Source organism: Eschrichtius robustus, chromosome X (genome assembly GCF_028021215.1).
Source record: "Eschrichtius robustus isolate mEscRob2 chromosome X, mEscRob2.pri, whole genome shotgun sequence".
Classification (NCBI taxonomy): Eukaryota; Metazoa; Chordata; class Mammalia; order Artiodactyla; family Eschrichtiidae; genus Eschrichtius; species Eschrichtius robustus.
The window spans coordinates 88253229-88267831 of NC_090845.1; the positions used below are offsets into that span (position 1 = coordinate 88253229).

The window sequence follows — 14603 nt, forward strand, 5'->3', positions numbered from 1 at the left end:
CTCTCCTCACCTCATTTGCAATAACACTCATTGGTTTTCTTCTTTCCCTACTTTCTCTCTTACATCCTTTTCTCCCTCCCTCTCTTTCTTTCTTTCCCCCTTCCTCCCTTTCTCCCTCCCTTCCTTCCTTCCTTGCTTTCTTGCTTTATTTCTATTTTTATCTCTTTTCCCCAAGTGAATACCTGCTTATAAAACCATGAAACTAATAATGAAGGAAACAAAAACTAATAGCAGATACATAAGTGCGTATTTGCAACAGTAAACTACATAAGTCCCAAAGAGCTGGAGCAGCAAATGTTACAGTTTAGAATTGTGGAAGAGGGTAATTGTCTCATCTTTCTAAGGGCTGAAAACTTGAAAGAGAATACCAAATCAACTACCACTTATGCTGTTACTCCAGGATTTTTACTAATAATATGGTTCTCTGCCCTTTCTTGCTATAGCACCTGATTTGAGTTTCTCGTTTTGTTTTGTAGCTCAATGTTTCTCTTTCCTCAGTGGAATGTTGTTATTGGTGATGTTTATTAAGGGCACGATGTTATTAAACCATTTTAATCCTTTCCATTTGATAAGAATTGCTGAAAGGAAAGTCTGTGATAGTCCAGTGGGGGCTGGAGGCACATAAATACCTGAAGCCAATTCCTTACAAGCAAAGTAGTCTATACTGCAAAGAAAAAAAAAGAAAACCTTCATTGCAAAAAGTTTTCTTTCCCATCCCATTAATCTCTGTTATCTCTGTTTACCGTTTTGGATTCATCCTTTTTTTGTGCATGTATGTGTGTGTGTGTGTGTGTGTGTGTGTGTGTGTGTACGTGTGGGTTTGTGTGAGAGAGAATGAAATAAGTATGCACAGATTAAACATAAATATGCAAATAATATGTGAGGGAGAAATCTAATGCATTGATATAACAAAACAAGGGAATAGGCCGTTCTCCATATTTCCAAAGTGTATCAATTTTTCACAGAACATATAAACAGATGGGAACAGTGTTGACTATGGATACTATAATACTGTCATTAAAGATCACAGACGTCAATAAGTGCACGAATACATAGAATTTGACTGTGATGGACTTCATAATTTCCATCTGTTCTTTTTACTCCTTTTCTCGAACAAAATGCTCTCATATTTAACCAAATTTCTGACCTAAATTAAAATATCAATATAAGTAATAATCTTCAGAAGAGCATTAAATGAAAAGGACTTAGCCTTCTGTCACAGGTTTCAAAACATGAGAGCATATAAAAGAATCACTAGTTTTTAAAATCATATAAATATCCAAATAAAAGACAAATTATAACAAGGAACTCAGATCTTTTAGTTTTACGAATAGAATTCTTTCCTGTACCTTTACACTTGAGGACTTTTTCCTAAGGGCTATTGTCTAGTGCACTATGCAATTTTAAATGTCTCCAGAAAGGAGACATCTTTTTTTTCACCATCAGTTAGAAATATGGAATCGTTATCTAAAATTATATCCACTCTAGGAGCTTTAGTTATATATATATATTTTTTCCTATTTAATTTTTAATTTTTTCTTCCAGTTTTATTGAGATATAATTGACATACAGCACTGTATAGGATGTACAGCATAGTAATTTGAGTTACATGCATCATGAAATGATTACCACAGTAAATTTAGCGAACATTCTTCATCTCACATAGAAACAAAATAAAAGAAAAAAAAATTTTTTCCTTGTGATGAGAACACTTACGATTTACTCTCTTTAAAAAACGTTCATATATAACATATAACAGTGTTAATTATGTTTATTATGTTGTACATTATATCTTTAGTACTTAATTATCTTATAACTGGAAGTTCATACCTTCGTCCAGTTCCACCTACCCCCAACCCCCACCTCTGGTAATAACAAATCTGGTCTCTTTTTCTATGAGGTTTTTTGTTTGTTTGTTTTGCAATATAATTGACCTATAACACTATGTTAGTTCGTGGTACACAACATAGTGGTTTGATATTTCTACACATTAAAAAATGAATACTACAATAAGTCTAGTTACTATACAAGGATATTACATTATTATTGACTATGTCTCCCATGATATACATTTCATACTCATGGCTCATTTATTTTGTAACTGAAAGTTTGTACTTAATCTCCCTCACCTATTTGTTTTCTGTACCTATCCCTCTGCTTTTTTTGTTATGTTTGTTTTGTTTTTTTTAGATTCCACATATAAGTGAAATCATATGGCATTTGTCTTTCTTTGTATGACATTTCACTTAGCATAATGTCTTCTAGGTCCATTCATGTTGTTGCAAATGGCAAGATTTCATTTTTTAAAGCTGAGTAATATTCCATTATATATATATAATGGAATATATATAAGCTTTTTGGTTGCTTCCATATTTTGGCTATTGTAAATAATGTTGCAGTGAACATAAGGGTGCATATAACTTTTTGAATTATTGTTTTTGTTTTCTTTGGAATGGAATTCCTGGATCATATGCTAGTTCTATTTTTAACTTTTTGAGAAACCTCCATACTGTTTTCTATAGTGGCTGCACCTATTTACATTCCCACCAACAATGCATGTGTTCCCTTTTCTCCATACCCTCGCCAACACTTGTTATTTGTTGTCTTTTTGGTAATAGCCATTCAGATAGGCATGAGGTGATATCTCATTGTGGTTTTGATTCACATTTCCCTGATGATTAGTGATGTTGAGCCTTAGTTATATTTTTGAAGCCTCCCTAACTGTTTTTAGTTTTCTTTTCTTTATGGCTCTATAACTTTCACAGATGTACTGGAAATACTGTGTCCTGATTTTTCATGCTTACTATTAGTAGTAATTCTTCAAAATTGTGTGCCACTAACAGAGGGAGTATATTGTACAGGTGAAAAGACCAGGCTCCAGAATCAGACTGCCTGGGTTTAAGTTCTGGCTCTGCCACTCACATCTCTATGTCTCAATTCTCTTATCTGTAAAATGGGGACAATCATAGCACATGTAAAACCTTTAGAAGAGGACTTAACACATACATGGCCGCTATATATTAACTTTTTATTGGTATCTCCACAGTGGAACAAATAGCACGGGGTTTCTCAAAGGAAAGCAGTTATTATATATATATATATATATATATATATATATATATATATATATATATATATATATATATAATATATATATAAATTGAATTTTAATAAAACCACCTATAGATTATTTATATAACTAGTATTTACTCAACTACTTCTTATTAAAAAATATCCCAATCACTTCAAACTACTTTGGAGGCAGTATGGTAAAAGAGGAAGAACACCATTTTTATTTAGAAAACCTGCATTCAAATCCCAGTTTTAACATTTACTTGCTGTGTAACTATAGGCAAGTTTCTTAGTCTCTCTAATCCTCACTCTTTTTATTTGTAAAATAAGGATAATAGTACTGACCTCATAAGATTGTTATGAGGCTTAAATAACACATAGGAAATACTTAATAATAGACATTTGCATGTTAAATGCTCAAATATACAAAGAGCTCTGTAATCAGAATTTCTGGTTTCATATCTGTGCGGGTTATTTTTATGTGCAAACCTGGAGGGTGTTTCTGGATGAGAATAACATTTAAATCAGTGGCCTTTGAGTAAGCACATCATCCTTCTTAATGTGGATGGGCCTCATTTAATCAGTTGAAGGCCTGAATAGAACAAACAAAAACAAACCCTCCCAGAGCAAGAGAGAATTATCCAGCAGCCTGTCTTTGGACTTCATCTGCACCATTGGCTCTCCTGAGTCTCAAGCCTGCTGGCCCACTATGCAGACTTGGACTAGCCAGCCATCATAATTGTCTGAGCCAATTCCTTATAATAAATCTCTTTCTATTAATAAGCACACATTATTGGTTCTGTTTCTCTAGAGTACTCTCACTAATACAATGTCTCAGCTCTGCAACTCACTGCCTCTCTGATCTTATACAAATTGTTTCATCACTCTGAGCCTCATTTTTTCATCTCCAAAATGGAAATAACAATCCTTTCCTCACTTGCTTGTTGTAATAATCAAGTGAGTTAAAGTCTATACAGTGCCTAGCAGGTGATTTGGGAACTAGGAAGCACTCAGGATATGAGCTTTATGTAGTACCGGAAAACAGGAGTCACTTTTTCCCCAGATGAGTTTTCAGTTCTTTATTTTGTTCAAGAATTAAAAGGGCAAAATGCATTGATTGTCAGTATAAATTATTTCAGAAAGTTAAGGCAGGCCCCAAAGATAAAAACTTTGGAGTATGGGAAAGTTTTCACTATTTTTCCAGACCTAGCAGAGCTCCATCATGTGAGGACAATGCAATTTTAGTATACAATATTACCTTAGGGAACTGGAGCCATGCTTCTGACAAGTTTCTGTATCTTAATTTTGTGTATCATTGTTTTCTGAGATGGCATTCATGGGGTTCTTTTTCCCCTATGAATATGTCCCCAAGACACCTGCTCAGTTTATCTTGTAAAAGAACATATAAAACAAAACAGAACAGAACATGAGGTTTCCTGCTTTGACAAAACCTGTTTTGATATTGTAGGAAAAAAAAAAAGCATATATTATTCCTCCAGTGAGCCAAGACCTTCACAGAATGCCAAAAATATCCAGACTCTAACACACAGGGAGACAAAGAGACAATGATGACGTTTCCCTGCATTAATGGTGGGTAGTCAACGCAGGCTGCACATTCACCTTGATCGAGCCTCAGGGTGGAATGTTGGGTCACCAGCAGAGCTGGCTGCCAAAGTGAGGACAGGGACACAATGTGCATTGGTTTTGGGGACCTTGGTACTTCACTGAGGAAGTCTTGGATGGAGAAAAGGGAGGATGAGGAGCTCCTAACCCTGGTTGTGGGGGGTGGTGAGGTGGGGGAAGGTCACAGACCTGCTGGGTGGCACTCAGTTCTTGACCTCATCTTTGGTTTTCCATATTGAGCAGAACCTCTGTGTTGGAAACACTGTTACTTCCACAGAAGGCATAGTCCTGGATTCAGCCATACAGGTCCTGAGCCCCATTATCTTAAGTCCTGGAGTACGGAGAACTTGAATCTGAGACTATGTATGTGTGGTCCTATGGCGTCTTCCCAACCAATCTGTAATGGTTCTAAAATCACTGTATAGATTAAACACAAGTACTTGTTTACTGAACTGTTACTCTGTGCTACAAATTGGGCTATGTTCTCCATTTCACTCTATAACACCTCTATGAGGTAGGTACTATTTACCCGATTTTACAAATGTGGAAACTGGGGCTTTTTAAGGAGTATGCACTTTACCCAAGTATACAAAATCCCATGTTCTAATCCAGTAGTTCTCAAATTCCACTGCAATCAAAATCACTTTTTTTTAGAAAAATATAAATAACTGGTCCAATTCCCAGAGATTTCAATTAAATTTGTGGTTGGGCCAAGGTATCAATCATAAAACAAAAAACAAAACTAACTTCCCCAAATTATTCTAATGTGCAGCCAGAGTTGAGAAGCCCTGTTCTAAGCCATTACACTGTATAAGTGTTTTCCAAAATTGTTTTAACTCTCCAGTAAGAGACTTATTTTACATTATAACTCAGTAGATAAATATAAAACTGAAACAAAAATTCACAAAACAATATTTATGCTTACTACCTGCAAGCATTTGTTTATTTTCTATTCTAGTCTAGTCTATAACATTTTGCATTGCTGGTTGTAACCTACTGAATTGATTTTACAACCCATTGACTGGTTGCCAATCAGGGTTTGAAAATCACTGCTCTTTACACTGCTTAAAAAAATGTGCCTCATTTTGCTACCTCTCCCTGCTATATATTCTAGTTGAGTCTCACTCTCCACATGGAAGGCCACTCATTCCTTGAGTGCTAAGAGACCATTCCCATCTAATTCCATCCCGGCATCCTCCACTCATTCTGCATCCTCCTCTTACAGCTGGTTGCCTACACATGGCAATTGACTCTGTCACATTTTCTTCAAGCATATGATTCTTACAGCCAATAAGGTTATGACTCAAGAAAAATGACACTTTTAGGTCCAAGAACTGGCGACAAGTTCATAAAATTTATTTCATTCTAGAGCAGAAAAAATCCCAATACTATTAGTTTTCTATTGCTGTGTAACAAATTACCACAAATTTAGTGGCTTGAAACAACAGGTTCCACAGGTCAGATATGAAGGAACAGGTTAGTTAGATCATCTGCTCAAGGTCTCACCAGGATGAAATCAAGGTGTTGGCTGCTGTGATCTCATCTGGGGCTCAAGTTCTTCCTCCAATCTCACTGGTTTTTGGAAGAGTTCAGTTATTTCTGGCTGTGGCTGTAGAACTCATGGTGGTTGGCTTCTTCAAGGTCAGCAGGAGGACTCTCTTTACAGGAATGGTTCAGTCCCTTTATAAACGGCCAACCTGATCAGGCCACACCCACCCATGATGATCTCCCTTGTGATTAAGTATTAAAAATCAACTAGTTAGTAATCTAATCAAGAGAGTGATATCCCATTCACAGTTCCTGCCCATACACAAGGAGTGGGAATCATATAGGGTGTGTACATCGAAGTCTTAAGGATCATCTTAGAATTCAGCCTGCCACACCAACCATCTCTTTTTTTCCCCAAGATCTGTCCTGGTTGTAGCACTGAAAGTCCCACATTCCCAGGGAAAACACTTGGTCACAGGAAAACTGGTACAGTTGGCTACCTTACCAGTAGAAAGTGAAGTCTCTCAGCTAGCACTTTTTATGTTCCATACCTAATGAAAGTCCAATTACAGGGAACCTGGCTATGGAGTTTGTTCCAGCTCTCCTCTAATAAAATTTTTGTAAAGATGGATTATCAAGTAGTGTTCCTATGGTTAGATGCCTCAGAGTCAGCATCACAGAAACACTTGACCAAAATTTTATATTTCTTTTGTGGCATATCCCACCTACTGTGCACACCAATGTTCACAAATGGAACACTATGGAGAGGAAAGGAATATCACATTTTTACGGTTCCTTTTGAATGCACTGTGTGTAAATTAATAAATGCAGTTTTATCTCAGTAGTGTAAGTAAAATTCTAAGTGTAGGCAAAAATGGCTAAAGTTACCAGTGCTTTCAGATCAAGTCTAATTTAAATTTCAAACATCACTAATTAACATAATCTTCTTTTTTCTCCCTCAATATTTGTTTTACACATTCTCACCTAAATTCAACAAACATGGTAGCTTAATAAAATAATACAAGAATTTTAGAATAATAAATGTGGTACTGCAACAACAGTGAATTACAGTTTACTAGCACTTTTACTGTCGTCTTGCCCCCCCCCCCTTATGAATATTTTAAGGCAAATAAAAACAAAAGGAAAAGGTGAGCTTCCGATTAAAAGCAAACCTTAATTTTATATTTCATTATGCACTATGCTTTCTTCCCATGATTGGAAAATTATTTTCTAAATCAAAAACTGAAACCAAGACAATTGGTTCCTATTTATTTCTATACAGATTATTTTACATCATTTAAAAATGGAATGCAAATTCCAAGGTAAAAACCTAGAATATTTCCTCCCACAGTAGAATATAAGTTTTCAGCTTTTATAGGATATTAGTTCCCTGGAATTCTTGGCACTGGGATGTGATTCTTTGTATTGCCTTTGTCTATTTGGAAGGATAGATCAATGGCAATTGTTCTTTTTATTATTTGATCCTAGCTTGTAGTTCTCTGTTTCATCTGCCTTGGAACAAATTCAGTTGCATAAAAACACAGTCCTTAGACACCCACTTATTATAAATGACTTCTCATCCTACTTTACATAGGTTTTACCATCAGCTCAAGAAATATCTTCAGAATATTAACAGACATAAAAAATTCCACTCAAAATGACATTTGACTTTTCATTTAAAATTTCAGATGCTTTTCTTTTTCATATGAATATTCACTGCCCATATCTCCTCTCATTTCTTTTCCAAAGGTCGACTTCAGCATGTAGGTGACAATCATTTGTTGCTTCATGTCAAACATTTCTAATATAATGAGTTTATGTGTTGATTTTTAGTTTTTGTTTTGTTTTTTCCTGTGGAAGAAGAATCTGTTGAGCTTTCTAGTCTGACCAGTAATCAAACCTCAGCGAGACAATACTTCACTGTCCTGATGCCTTGCCATCATAAGCAAGGAGGCCATGTCACCATCCCAAACCTGGAAAATCTGTTTTCTCACTTTCCAGCTTTTAGACATTAAAGTTGATTTATTTGAAGACGCACTTAGAAGGAAAGAGGGCAAGGATTTAATACACATCATGGGATTCTGTACTATATGCCTCACTGTATCTTAGTAAAACATATTTTAACATAATTGGTCATTCTGGAATCCTTCCCAGAAGCATAGAAGTGCCTACAATGGGGGTAAAAATGAACTGCCAATGCTAAATCCAGACACTTATTTCAGACTTTTAATTCCACCATATGCAAATGTCTTTCCAAGCCTTAAAAATAAAGAAAAAGGCTTCATTCAGAATGTTTAAGTATATCAAAGAGCACTGTTTCCTGGTTACTGCCAATGTTCACTGTTAAACACAGGGGACCTCGAAGGAAACACAGACTGTTTAGAAATAGAATGTTCATCAAGATATAATGGTTGATAATTATATTGATTCATTCCCAAGTTGTTTCCCATAGAAAATGTAAAACAACACTTACATGTTGGCATCATATCACCACCAACTGGCCGAAAGTGCTTACTAGGAAGAAAATCAGCTTTTAAAAGGAACACAAAAAGGAATAGACAATAAACATCCAGTATTTGATAAACTCATGGAGAAGCCAAATACTCCTTAAGTTGCCTTTAATTAATTAATTAATTAATTAATTAATTAATTAATTAATTAATTTGCAACTAAGATTAAATTTCAACCACCTCAAATCTAAGGAACGCTGGCAGCTGAGATTCTGGTAACTTTGTAAACAAGTCCACCATGTGTCAATCTATCTTTTAGCCTTGACAAATTTTGAAGAATTGGTTCACTAAGTTTGTTCACTCCTTTATGAACCTTGTCCAAATAGACTATTTTATGTATTCATTTGGTGACATTATCTGAACATCCCAACATTTTTAAAGAGTCTTCTGCTTCCTGGTCGCTGATTAAACTTCATTTAGAACATCCAGATATACTTAGGAATATGCGTAATGGCATATGGTTTAGATAATGTATATACACTGGCTTAGACAATTTCATTTGGCAGTGAGAAATTCCAGCACCTGTCTTCCCAGAGAAACTATCAACTTATAAAACTGGAAACCTGGTTGGAGTTATTAATCCAAAGCACTTAGGGTTTTACAACTAACACATAACATTTTTATATATTAGTTCTAACAATATTCAGGAGTCTACAGTACTTATCAAAAAATGATATATTTCTAGTTCTTATGAAACCCTCAGGTTCACCTTCTCACCTACAGAACTCATCATAAAACACAGCATGTATCTTGTAGATATTATTGTTTTGTGTATGCGTGATCAAAGGTTACTGCACTCTATCCTATAGATATGCATATGGAAAAGTATACTTCTTTCCTCGGTGATGATCCTTGCAGCTTTGTTTAGATGGTTATGTCAGCTCTTTCCTCTTAATTTTTACCTCATTCCCTATACAATTATTTGGCTCTGGGCAAGGAAAATGAGGCTTCTGAGTGTTTAACAATTTACTAGAGATGGACATGTAAAAATTGCACATCCTATTTGGTTAACTGCACCCTTATTTACCTTTTAACTTTTTTCAGTTCTCATTCTCTAGTATGGAAGCGTGGTTTGTAATAGCAATCAGATTTAGCCCTTTATTTCTATTCTTGCTTCCACTACTCTGGATTATTTGCAAGACCACAACAATCTCCAAACTAAATTCCTTGTCTCAAGTATTTTTGTCCTCTAATCCACTCTTCATACCACTGCCAAATTTATCTCTTTCAAGCACCACTTACAATTTGTAATCCTTTATGTCCACGTTCCTACAAAGGTATCCTGCTGTTTACTGGATCAAATCCAAACTCATCATTTGACAGTTCAAACCCCATAATCTAATACAACACTCCTTCTCCCTAGCCAGTGATACTGACCTTCAGTTCTGGTTAGGTCACATCTCTTGTCAACCCATTCACACTTCCCACAAAAGTCATGACACATTTATATGATTCAGCTATTCATTTATATTGTAAAATGAATATTATATTAATATAACAAAAATTCAAGACAAAACTGCCCACAAGCTCATAGCAATCAGATATGTTCACTTGTCTTTTCTTCACATAATAATAACAGCAAATAATGATATAGTATTTATCATGTGTCAGCCATATTCTAATAGCTTTAAAAATATGATCTGTATAACCAGCATCTGTAACCAGCATCTACTCTGATTGGTTGGTGCTTGTGCCACACTACTTGTTAAATATAGTGACTATCATCCTTGGTAACAGGAGTGGTCAGAGAAAGCTTTTATCTGTGCTGAATTAAGGAAGGGAGTACTGAAAAGCATTTCAAGCAAAGGAAGTGATATGCTACGGGTCACCAGGGTCTAAGAAAACATAGGAAATTGCAAGTAGGCCAGGGCACTTGGAGTGAAAAGGGAGTAGGAGATTGAGAGCAGATGCTAGAAAGGCATGCTCCAGAAAGATCATTATGGACCTTGAAAATCATTAAAGCAAAGCAGAAACTAAAGTAGAGAAATGGCATGTTCAGATTAGTATTTTAGAAACTTTACTCTGTCAGCAGTGTGGGGAATAGATTTAAGAGGTTAGGTTGTAGGTAGGGTTACTTGTGTGGGGGAACTCTTTTCTGACTCTGTCACATTTGTCTATCTCAGGTTCTATTCTGTGAACAGTATTGAGTTTTTTTTTTTTTGTTTGTTTGTTTTTGTATTGAGTTTTAAACTTCTTTCCCACATGAAAGTGGAATACAGCATTTTACCTCTTCTCCCAAAAACTGTCTGTCAGTACAACAGGAATGCCCATGTCTGTTCTGTATCCACGTCACTCTCTAGTTCAATTGTTTCTAAGGACTTGCTGTGAAACAAAATAGAATCCAAAGACTTTCTTTTGGTTTACAATGTCCTCTATGATCTTTTCTCTGCCCAAGTCCATGAACTGATCTCATATCATTCTCACCTTCACTCACCATGGTCCAGCCACACTGGCCTTGTTTTATTATTTGAATAAATGAAGGACTTGGCATCAGTTGTTTCCTTCTGCCTAGAATGTACCAACACCCTTCCATTCTCTATCTCCAATGTCACTACAGCTAGATATTTTTTCTTCATATCTCAGCTTAGATATCACCTCAAAGAGGCCTTTCTTAGCCACTAAATCTAAAGAAACCAAAGAGTGTTCTGCCTATGCTTTCCTCTAGGGGTTTTATGGTTTCCAGTCTTACATTTAGAATTTTAATCAATTTTGAGTTTATTGTTGTATGTGGCATTAGAGAATGTTCTAATTTCATTCTTTTACATGTAGCTGTCCAGTTTTCCCAGCACCACTTATTAAAGAGACTGTATTTTCTCCATGGTATATGTTTTCCTCCTTTGCCATAGATTAATTGACCATGGATGCATGGGCTTATTTCTGGGCTGTCTATTCTGTTCCACTGATCTACGTGTCTGTTTCTGTGCCAGTACCACACTGTTTTGATTACTGTAGCTTTGTAGTATAGTCTGAAGTCAGGGAGCATGATTCCTCCAATTCTGTTCTTATTTCTCAAGATAATTTTCTTGTTCCTGATCTTAGAGAAAATGCTTTCAGCTTTTCACTGTTGAGTATAATGTTAGCTGTGAGTTTGTCATATTTGGCCTTTATTGTGTTGAAGTATGTTCACTCTATGCCCACTTTCTGGAGAGACTTTAATTATAAATAGATGTTGAATTTTGTCAAAAGCTTTTCCTGCATCTATTGAAATGATCATATGGTTTTTATTCTTCAATTTGTTAATGTGGTATATCACATTAATTGATTTGTGGATATTGAAAAATCCTTGCATCCCTGGGATAAATCCCACTTGATCATGGTGTATGATCATTTGCTGACAGTCTTTGACATAAATTATAGCAATATTTTTGAATTTATCTCCTAAAAAAAGGATATAAATGCAAAAATAAACAAATGGAACCTAATTAATCATAAAATCTTTTGCACAGCAAAGGAAAATATCGATAAAATAAGAAGATAACTTGCCGAATGGGGGAAAATATTTGCAAGTAATATGACTGATAAGGGGTTAATAACCAAAATATATAAACAGCACATATAACTCAACATCAAAAGAACAAACAACCTGATTAATAATAAGAAGAAGACCTGAATAAATCTTTTTGTAAAGAGAACATGCAGATGGTCAACAGGCAGATGAAAATATGCTCAACATCGTTAATCATCAGGGAAATGCAAATCAAAACCACAATGAGATACCACCTCACACCTGCCAGAATGGTTATCATCAAAAAGAACACAAATAACAAATGTTGGAGAGTATGTGGAGAAAAGGAAACACTTGTACACTGTTGCTGGGAATGTAAATTGGTGTAACCACTGTGTAAAACAGTACAGAGGTTTCTCAAAAAATTATAAATAGAACTGCCATATTACCCAGCAATCACACTCCTGGGTTTATATCTGAAAGAAACAAAAACACTAATTTAAGCCCCTCTCTTCCTTGGCACTCCCTATGGGGGTGGAAGTCATCTTCTACTCAGCATCATGGCTGCTCTCAGATCCCTCGTGAAGTCCAAGATCATCAAAAGGACGACCAAGAAGTTTATTCAACAACAGTCAGACTGATATGTCAAAATTAAGTGGAACTGGCAGAAACCCAGAGGCACTGACAACAGGGTGTGAAGGAGATTCAAGGGCCAGATCTTGATGCCCAACATCAGTTATGGGAGCAACAAGAAAACAAACACATGCTGCCCAGCAGCTTCTGGAAGTTCCTAGTCCACAGCATCAAGGAACATGAAGTGCTGCTGATGTGCAACAAATCTTACTGTGCTGAAATTATTCACAATATCTTATCCAAGAACCACAAAACCATTGCGGAAAGAGCACCCCAGCTGTCCATCAGAGTCACCAATCCCAATATCAGGCTGAAAAGCGAAGAAAATGAATAGACAGCTCATGGTGCACATTGTGTTTGTGTTAATAAAACCATGAAACTCGAAAAAAACACTAATTTGAAAAGATACATGAATTCCAAAGTTCACAGTAGCATTATTCACAGTTGCTAAGATATGGAAGCCACCTAAGTGTGTTCTTTTTTCTTTTTTTAACATCTTTATTGGAGCATAATTGCCTTAAGAAGTTGTGTTAGTTTCCACAATATAACAGAGGGAATCAGCTATATGTATACATATATCCCCATATCCACTCCCACTTGCGTCTCCCTCCCACCCTCCCTATCCCACCCCTATAAGTGGTCACAAAGGATGGAGCTGATCTCCCTGTGCTATGTGGCTGCTTCCCACTAGCTATCTATTTTACATTTGGTAGTGTATATATGTCAATGTCACTCTCTCACTTCCTCCCAAATTACCCATCCCTCTCCCTGTGTCCTCAAGTCCATTCTCTACATATACGTCTTTATTCCTATCCTGCCCCTAGGTTCTTCAGAAACATTTTTTTTTTTAGATTCCGTATATATCTGTTAGCATACAGTATTTGTTTTTCTCTTTCTGACTTACTTCACTCTGTATGACAGTCTCTAGGTCCATCCACCTCACTACAAATAACACAATTTTGTTTCTTTTTATGGCTACGTAATATTCCACTGTGCATATGTGCCACATATTTTTAACCATTCATCTGTTGATGGACACTTAGGTTGCTTCCATGTCCTGGTTATTGTAATTAGAGCTACAATGAACATTGTGGTACATGACTCTTTTTGTTTTTTTGTTTTTTTTTAAACATCTTTATTGAAGTATAATTGCTTTACAATGGTGTGTTAGTTTCTGCTTTATAACAAAGTGAATCAGTTATACATATACATATGTTCCCATATCTCTTCCCTCTTGCATCTCCCTCCCTCCCACCCTCCCCATCCCACCCCTCTAGGTGGTCACAAAGCACCGAGCTGATTTCCCTGTGCTATGCGGCTGCTTCCCACTAGCTATCTATTTTACATTTGGTAGTGTATATATGTCCATGACACTCTCTCACCCTGTCACATCTCACCCCTCCCCCTCCCCATATCCTCAAGTCCATTCTCTAGTAGGTCTGTGTCTTTATTCCCGTCTTGCTACTAGGTTCTTCATGACATTTTTTTTTTTCCCCTTAGATTCCATATATATGTGTTAGCATACTGTAATTGTTTTTCTCTTTCTGACTTACTTCACTCTGTATGACAGACTCTAACTCCATCCACCTCATTACAAATACCTCCATTTCATTTCTTTTTATGGCTGAGTAATATTCCATTGTATATATGTGCCACATCTTCTTTATCCATTCATCTGATGATGGACACTTAGGTTGCTTACATATCCTGGCTATTGTAAATAGAGCTGCAATGAACATTTTGGTACATGACTCTTTTTGAATTATGGTTTTCTCAGGGTATATGCCCAGTAGTGGGATTGCTGGGTCATATGATAGTTTTATTTTTAACTT

General features: G+C 36.0%; 1 pseudogene; it reads left to right on the forward strand.

Moving 5' to 3' along the window:
- The first annotated feature begins 12698 nt into the window (after positions 1 to 12698).
- LOC137757231 (large ribosomal subunit protein eL32-like) lies at positions 12699 to 13105 on the forward strand (annotated as a pseudogene).
- The last annotated feature ends 1498 nt before the right edge of the window (positions 13106 to 14603 follow it).